The following is a 9,632-nucleotide window of genomic DNA, read 5'->3' on the forward strand; positions in this document are numbered from 1 at the left end:
TTCTTCCATATGCCGAAAAAGGTCCTTCCTAATCAAAACCCTTGCTCAGCCAAATACTCATCCTTTGTCCATCCACGTCTGTGTTTGAGCAGTAATATCATTAGGTCTCTCTGTCAGAAGTTTGTCATGCTGGACTTTGAGTTCATTGTATATATATATACAGTCATGCCCGAAAGTATTCATACCCCTGTCAAAGTTTGACTTAAATTTACTTTTATTTAACCAGAAATTATATTTTTGCCTGGAAATGACACAGGCATCTCCCAGGAGATAACACGATGATGTACAAGAGGCATCATTGTGGGAAAAAATATTTCTCAGCTTTTATACACATTTGAACAAAAAGTGGCATGTCCAAAATTATTCATACCCTTCTCAATAATTAATAGAAAAGCCTTTATTGGCTATTACAGAAATCAAACGCTTCCTGTAATTGCTGACCAGCTTTTTGCATGTCTCCACTGGTATTTTTGCCCATTCATCTTTAGTGATGAGCTCCAACTCTTTGAGGTTCGAGGGTCTCCTTGCCATCACCCTGATCTTTAGCTCCCTCCACAGATTCTCAATTGGATTCAAGTCAGGACTCTGGCTGGGCCACTGCAAAACATTAATGTTTTTGTCTGCTAACCATTTCTTCACCACTTTGGCTGTGTGTTTTGGGTCGTTGTCGTGCTGAAATGTCCACCGGTTCCCAAGGCCAAGTTTCTCTGCAGACTGCCTGATGTTGTTGTTGAGAATCTTGATGTATTGCTCTTTTTTCATGGTGCCATTTACTGCGATCAAGTTCCCTGGTCCATTGGCTGAAAAACACCCCCAAAACATTAGGTTCCCACCACCATGTTTGACAGTGGGGATGGTGTTCTTAGGGTTAAAGGCTTCTCCTTTTTTACGCCGAATGGTGCACACATCATTGTGGCCAAACAATTCAATTTTTGTTTCATCTGACCATAAAACAGAACACCAGAAGTCTTCTTCTTTGTCCAGATGAGCATTTGCAAAGGTCAAGCGGGCTTTTGTGTGCCTTTTCTGGAGAAGTGGTGTCCTCCTTGGCCTGCGTCCGTGGAACCCAGCAGTGTGCAGTGTCCGTTGAACTGTCTGCCTTGAGATGTCGCCACCAGCAGAGTCCAGATTCACCAGGATGGCCTTGGTGGTGATCCTTGGATTTTTCTTCACCTCTCTCACTATTCTCCTGGCCAGCACAGGTGTCACTTTTGGCTTCCGACCACATCTTCTGAGATTTTCCACAGTGCGGAACTTCTTGTATTTTTTAATAATACTTTGCACTGTAGCCACTGGAACTTGAAAACATTTTGATATGGCTTTATAGCCCTTTCCTGACTTGTGAGCGGCCACAATGCACAGCCGCAGGTCCTTAGTGAGCTCCTTTGTCTTAGCCATGACTGTCCACAAACCAACTGCAAGCTGCTGTTTTTCTCCTGTTGAGTTGATTAAAACAGCTGTTCCCAATGAATCAGGGTAATTAGGATGCTTTAAAACAGCTTGGACTATTTGGAATGGTATAGAACTTTGGATTTTCCCATATACTGTGACAGTTTTCAAAGGGTATGAATAATTTTGGACATGCCACTTTTTGTTCAAATGTGTATAAAAGCTGAGAAATACTTTTTCCCACAATGATGCCTCTTGTACATCATCGTGTTATCTCCTGGGAGATGCCTGTGTCGTTTCAAGGCAAAAATATAACTTCTGGTTAAATAAAAGTAAATTTAAGTCAAACTTTGCCAGGGGTATGAATACTTTCGGGCATGACTGTATATGAATAATATATATATATATGAATGAATATATATATATATATATATATGAATAATAAATGCACTGGCCTTACAAACATGTAAGATGTGACTATGAAATAAGATAAACCAGATTACTGTATGATCATGCAATCCTGAATTACTATTGCAACTATGCAAGCAACAGACTGCTTGTGTAAGTGGTTATAGAGCTATTCATGACTGCATTACAACAAAAGGAGGATACTTGGACTAACAAATATGTGCTAAACTCTTACTAGTACAAGGCCCCTCTTGACTGTCTGGAGGATGAAAGTATGTTGTTGTCTCCATAGTGGAGGGCCCTTGAGCTGCACTGAGAGAGACCATTTGCATATATTATATGTTGCTAACACTGGTCAATGGTGTTTACCATTATGAAATAACCTACAGAGAATACCAGCTTTGTGACTGCTTTTTCTGTATTTATTTTTAAGTACATAATTGATTTTGCATTTGTGTGTGATAAACAGTGGCAATATAAAATAAGCACTGCAGAGACAAAATTTCATTACCCCAGTCTGTTTCTCACAAAATTTCATCACCCCATTTATTAGCAACCATAAACGTCTCTGCTTTGCCTCAAAGGGCGTCTTTGCTGATGTTCCATACAAATCACATAATTTGCTTTACCATTCTGATTGTGGCATCCAATTACATTTTTGTCATTATTTTGTGTATCCCGCTCATTTCACTCCACTTGTGTTTGTTGTGTCTGCCAGCACAGTGCATGTGCAACTGCCAGGAACGTATCTGTGACGTTCACTCCAAATTAGTGTGGAAATGACCATAAAATGTATACTCAATAATTGAGTGCTAAATGTGCTAAACCTGTGCTCTTTACCTTTTATTTAGAGCAGTGTTTTTTAACCCTAGTCCTGGAGGCACACTGCCCTGCACATTGTAGTGGATCCTCTGCTTCAAAACACCCCTGGGCTTTTTTGGGCTTGTTAATAAGCTGATTAGTTTAAACAGGTGTTTTGGGAGCAGGGAAAACACTAAAGCACAAATGCACAGGGTAAGGTGTCTCCAGGACCAGGGTTCAGAAACACTGATTTAGAGCATAGCTTACTAGCTTTCCTCCAGCCTAGGATTGGTTCAACTGCAGTAAGGAGGAATGATCAAAGACCAGAAGGGATGCTTACTCAGCTTCAGATAGGTCATTGTTCTGTCCTCACTGAAAATGGAACTGGCTGGAGCTATCCAGTTACACGGATAGCATACAGCAGACATTAAGTTCAAACTCAAGGTCTCTTTATTCTTTGTTTTGTTTTACTTTTTTTTTGTTTTAGTTTTCGATCCGTCTCTCTTTTATTGTAAAACTGAAATAAACAAATTACAATACATCTGTTTACAGTTTCTTAATTATTGAGTATACGTTGTCTCAACTACTTACAAGATTATTGCATTAGCTTCTACAAACATATCAACATTATCTCATCTCAATGATCTCAGATGTAACAGTCTACATAAGCATTCTTGAGAAATAGCTACATTGCTGCCATATAAACACACTTGCACAAATGCTAACATGCTAGCTTTTGTAGCTATCCAATGAACTAGAAAAATGTTGTGTTTCAATCACAAACACATTGGAACATGAAATAAAATAAGATAAGATAAGATAAGATAATCCTTTATTAGTCCTACAGTGGGGAAATTCTCAGTGTCACAGCAGAAAGGGATAGCAAGACACTCAGTTACAAAAGATGTAGATAAATTATTTACACTATATACACAATATAAATAAGAAGTAAGAAGTAACACAGGACACAGTTGTATAGTTTTTTAGGACACAGGATGGCAAACCTACAGGCATATGTGGACCAAGATTCACAGAGAAAAAAATGCAACTAAACCCAAGCCATGTATAATACTAGGCGAGGCCACACCAGGTTTTCTTAAAGCTATTCCAGAAGAACATGGACATGCTGCCATTGTTTCTTGTATAAATGTTCTAGATCAAACACCCCTTCTGGAGCAGATGCAGGGCTTCTCTTTTGTGTGAGGAGCATTGCTGGAGAGGGTGGCTGTAGGTCCATGGACACAGGAATCAATGGGCATCAAGCTGACAGCAGAAGGCAGCTCAGAACATAGGGGAAAGAAAAGAAAAGAGAAAAGTATGATGCGTTTAGTAGTTTGAATAGATGTACAGCCTGTAAAGAATATGTGTTAGTATTTATAAAAGGTAGGTTTTTAATCTAGATGTAAACACAGAGAGTGTGTCTGAGTCCCGAACACCAATAAGAAGTTTATTCCAGAGTTGGGGAGCTTTATAAGAGAAAGCTTGTCCTCCAGCGTTGATTCTCCTAAAGCGAGAAACTAAAACAAAGCCAGCACCCTGCGAGCCAAGTGTATGCTATGGATTGTATGGTTCCCCAATGGGGCCAACCATTTAGTGACTTAAGTCAAAAGGAGTTTTTTTTATATACAATGCGGAATTTTACTGGTACTAATATGGTCAAATTTTTGAACACATTGATTTGTTAGATTCCTACTGTATTTTCAAGCCTGTAAAGCAGAATTGTATGATCTATGGTGTCAAATGCAGCACTAAAGTCAAGCAGCACAAGAATAATAGTGCAGCCCCTATCAAATGAAACGAGCAGGTCATTTGTGACTCTTAGTAACCAGTGCTATGGTTGGGTCTAAACCCAGACTGAAAGACCTCGTAAATGCTACTGTTGTGGAAGTAGGTGCATAGCTGCTGAAAAACTACTTTTTCTAGGACCTTTGCTATGAAGGGGATATTTGACATTATAATTACCAAGCTCATTAGGGTCATGGTTAGGTTTTTTAAAAATAGGCTTGATAATTGCTGATTTAAGGGATGTAGGTAAGTAGGATCTAGCACACATGAGGATGAGGATGACAATAATGTTGAACTTGTGATGAATAATGTCTTTGTCAGTGACCGGATGGAAATACTCCAAGTTTGCATTAAAGCTGGTCCACCATTTATTAACATTAACTGCAGTGGTTAGGGACTGACTATGAATTTTTAGTCAAATGTTTTCAATTTTATCATTAAAAAAGGTCATGAAATCAGTATTAAAAAGGAAAAAGGAATTAGTGAAGCAATATATGATGGTTTTGCTTTAATTTAGGCATTTTTGTATTCCGCATGACTATGATGCCATTCAGGCCGTAGGGATTTTAATTTTGTATGTCGCCACTGACGTTCATAGCTATGAGTTATCCGTTTTAGAGTACACTTATTGTTATTATACCAAGATGCTAGCCTTTTCTTTCTAATTTGTTTGATCTTAATTGGCACAAAATTGTCAAGATTAGAGTGGAGCACAGACAGCAGATCATATGTTTCATGCTCAAGATCTATAGGATGAGTTATTAATAAATCCACTAGCTTTTTTCAACTAGGTTGTTATGGTACGTTGCTCATCAAGCGAGGTGGCAGGCAAATATCCTGGTTTAAGACTACATCAAACATGATTGGGTTGTGGTCTGAGATGGAGTCAGACTGAGAGATGCTGACTAAATTCTCTGTTTCAATACCCAGGGTCAGAACTAGTGTATAGTTGCATCAATGAGTTGGACCTATAACATTTTGAATAAATCCCAGGGCATCTAAGATTGTTTTAAATCCAGTTCTAAGGGGGTCCTGAGTCTTTTGGGTTATGCCTAGAACTGAATCATAGATTGTGGCTATGCTGCCGCCACAACCAGACATGCGAGGATAATTGCAGTAGTTAGTGGGGGAAATCGATACATACAAAGCAATTAATTCATTAGGTTTAACCCATGTTTCACAAAAACATAGTGAACTGAGGTGGTTTTCAGTAATAATTTCATAGACAATGACTGCTTTAGGTGGTAGAGATTGTACGTTTAATAGCCCAAAGTTAATGCGGAAGTTGCTAGGAAAACACAATGTTGATCCTAATTAGGTTGTTAAAATTGATTTTCGTCTACAACTATATGGGAGACAGACACTGTCTCAATACTGCAGGGTTTATCTAATACGTCATACGTGAGTGATACTGGTAAATTACTATTTCCCACACTATGCAAGAAATGGCAGAATTAATGGTTTAAATCGAGTAAAACACTGCCCAGTCTCTAATTCACCTACCTGAGTGGAATGACTGGGTAGAGCCAGTCAGTCGTGGTGTACCACCTTCGTGATGTTCCCGGAGAGAACAATCATCTGTGCAGGGCCTTCAACACTAAGCACTCCATCCTGGTCAATGAAAGGGTTCGGCTTCCACAAGGACATTTTTTGGAGATTCGTTCTCTTTAGCAAATGTCTGACTTTATCCTTGAGTTCAAACTGTTGTACACTCCAAAGTTTATCAATGGCTTTAGTTTTAAAAGCACCTGCTTCTATATGAATCTCAGTATCGTGCTCTGGTTTGAGTAGTTAAAACGCAGTTGATGTCACTGGTGAAAACAACTGTTGTTGGGTTTGTTTCAAAAACTGAGGTTTGTTGCAGAAAGCCTACTGTTCTTGGTCTTGTTGCAACATAAGCGTCAGGTTGTTTTCTGACAAAACATGGTCACAAACATGTGGGGGAGTAGTGAATTTCTTGATTCTTGAAACTCTGTTTAATTCATAGACATAAAGCCTAAAGGTGGTATACTTCACATCTTGGAATTTGAAATCCATTTCTTGGCAAATGAGCTCTGCCATTTCGGTGCATTTTCGGTGACAAATCCAGTAAGGGTTTCATTGAGAACCTGTATGTAAGCAAAGGCTGCAAGGGGATTTGCAAAGTCTCTACTTCAAAGAGAGAGTATTTCTATGCATTCCATTGCTTTTATTTAGCAGATGGATGAGGATTGTCCCAGTCGCCTGTTTTTTTTTGTGTAAGTTCTTGGATGAGGGCCTTTCCCTGCACTGTGATGGGGGCAGCGAATCCCAAGGGATCATATAAACTATTTACTGTATAAATTATCCATTGCTTGGTGAATGGCCTTTCCTCACTAGAGACTTGGAAGATGAAAGAGTTGAAACAGCTCAAACCAAGACTACGCTGAAGATGTGGAGGGTCAGCCACAGATTTTTTATGTGGGACTCCCCATACCACCACCTCAGCACCAGGTGCTTCAGCATTCCATATGCTACACTGTGTGTGTGTAATTTACCCGCTATCATTGGCATTATTTGTAATTAGCTTACATCATACCAGTGTCATTCTGGTCATTTTTAACCTTACAGAGGTAGCAAACTCACAAAAATATTTCAATACATTTTCACTTGCCATTGTCAGTGTGCCATATAATTGAACTGTGTGAAAGTAACACCAGCAGTCAAGACACTGCATTTACTGTAAACAAGTTAACCAGTTTTAAACAGATGTGTAAGTGTGCAAAACAAACAAAAAAAGGACCGCAGAGAGAGAGAGAGAGAGAGAGAGAGAGAGAGCTCTTGGGGGCCCCCTGGTGGCGTTGGGGTCCTTACCGGCCGCGTAATTTGCATATAGCTTGGGCCAGCATTGTGATTCCAGCAACACTTAGTCAGAGTCCAGAACGAAATTCTGTCAAAATAAAAGTCCCTCCAAAATCTAAATAAAATAATTTTTGACTATCTGAATTGAAAATTATAAACTGGTTTAAGACTAAACGTGTGTTTACAACTATTTAAAAGCTTATTAACTTAGCAACTCAAATTAATACCAATAAATAAGAACAGATGTTATTAGACTGATTCTATACGTAGTGTTACTGGGAAATTTAAATATTTAATAAAGTGTCATTATGAAGAAAAATATACAGCTTTCAGCCACCATGTTTAGGCAAATACAGAAAATCAGTGGATTTAACGTCTGTACTAAAACTAGTGTTGCTGGGAAATACAGTTTTGCGCTGGTTCTTTATGAATATAATCTGATACATGACATAAATATTTTATAAAAGTGGCATTATGAAGAAAAATGTACAGCTTTCAGCCACTGGCCCAATGTTGTATACTAGGCAAATACAAAAAATCTGTGGATTTAATGTCGGTACTGCCAGTGGTTGAAAGCTGTATATTTTCCTTCATAATGCCACTTTTATTAAAGATTTATGTGTCCTGTGTCGAATTATATTCAAAAAGTAAACTGTGTTTCCAAGCAACACTAGTTTTAGTACAGACATTACAGCCAAAATGTCTAAAATTCATTGATTTTGTGTATTTGCCTAGTATAAAACATGGTGCTCCTGGTTGAAAGCTGTATATTGTCCTTCATAATGGCACATTTGCTAAAGATTTATGTATCATGATTAAGATTATTTTAATAAAGTACCAGTGCAGCCCAGCAACACTAAGTATAGAATAATTTCTATTGAATTGATTGCCGCTGGGGATTCTGGGGCTTGGTGTTCTTTGCTCCAACCCCACCAGCTTTCATACTTTGCTGGTCGGGCCCCCTGCTGGTGGCTGACGGTACATGCTGCCTGCTCACAATTAGGTCCTTGACTGCAGTCTCATCCCCTTCATCCCAGTCCCTGCCTCATTCATCACAACATTTCCACATCCCTCAGGTCCTTGGCTGCTGACCTCAGCACTCTCCTACTGCATTACCTATGCATTGCCTTGGTTCCCTCTGCCATAGATTGGACCAGTGTTAGGTTGCAGCACATTTCAGCTTTCACCCTGGACCCTGCGACTCCCTTTGGACATCATGCTGCTCGCATTGCTGCCTACAGACCTTTCCAGTCAAGCTCTCTTCCTGTTTTCATTGTACACTGTCAAATCAGTTGTCTACACATGAAGAAGATAACACTTCTTTTTGACTGCTTGAAGTTTGGTCACAGCTGTTGTCAGGGTGTGACGTACTCCACTTTGTCAAAATAAAACGGAATATTCTGAAAATAAGCTTTGACCAGCCTTATAATCCACCCAGTACATGGACAAATTCAAATACCTTCCACAATAGAGCATGCGGCACGGAACTAAACACCTACGTCAGAATGCTGTTCATAGACTTCAGTTCAGCATTCAACACTATCATCCCACAGAACCTCACCAGGAAGTTAAGCCTGCTGGGCCTCAACACCCCCCTCTGCAACTGGATCCTGGACTTCCTGACAGGGAGGCACCAGTTAGTCCGGTTCGGGGACAGCAGCTCCAGCACCATCACAATGAACACTGGGGCACCCCAGGGCAGTGTACTGAACCCTCTGCTGTTCACCCTGCTGACTCATGAGTGTGTTGCGAAACACAGTTCCAACAGCAACATAAAGTTCGCCGATGATACAACTGTGCTGGGTCTCATCAGCAAAGGCGACGAGTCAGCATACAGAGAGGAGGTGCAGCAGCTGACAGACTGGTGTACAGTCAACAACCTTTACTGGAATGTAGAGAAGACCAAGGAAATGGTTGTTGACTTCAGGAAAACAAGACAAGACCACTCTCCGCTCAACATCAACGGCTCCTCTGTGGAGATTGTTAAGAGCACCAAGTTCCTTGGTGTCCACCTAGCGGAGAACCTCAACTGGTCCCTGAACACCAGCTCTACAGCCAAGAAAGCCCAGCAGCGTCTCTACTTCCTCCGGAAGCTAAGAAAGGCCTGTCTCCCTCCACCCATCCTCACCCTCTTCTATAGGGGGACCATAGAGAGCATCCTAAGCAGCTGCATCACTGCCTGGTTTGGGACCTGCACAGCCTCTGACCGCAAGACCCTCCAACGCATTGTGAGGACAGCTGAGAGGATCATCGGAGTCTCTCTCCCCTCCGTTATGGACATTTACACTGCCCGCTGCATCCGCAAAGCAACCAGCGTTGTGGATGACTCCACCCACCCTTCACCCACTCCCTCCTGCCATCAGGAAGAAGGTACCGCAGCATCCGGTCCAACACGACCAGACTCTGCAATAGCTTCTTCCCCCAAGCCA

This window comes from Salminus brasiliensis, chromosome 4 (genome assembly GCF_030463535.1).
Source record: "Salminus brasiliensis chromosome 4, fSalBra1.hap2, whole genome shotgun sequence".
Lineage (NCBI taxonomy): Eukaryota > Metazoa > Chordata > Actinopteri > Characiformes > Bryconidae > Salminus > Salminus brasiliensis.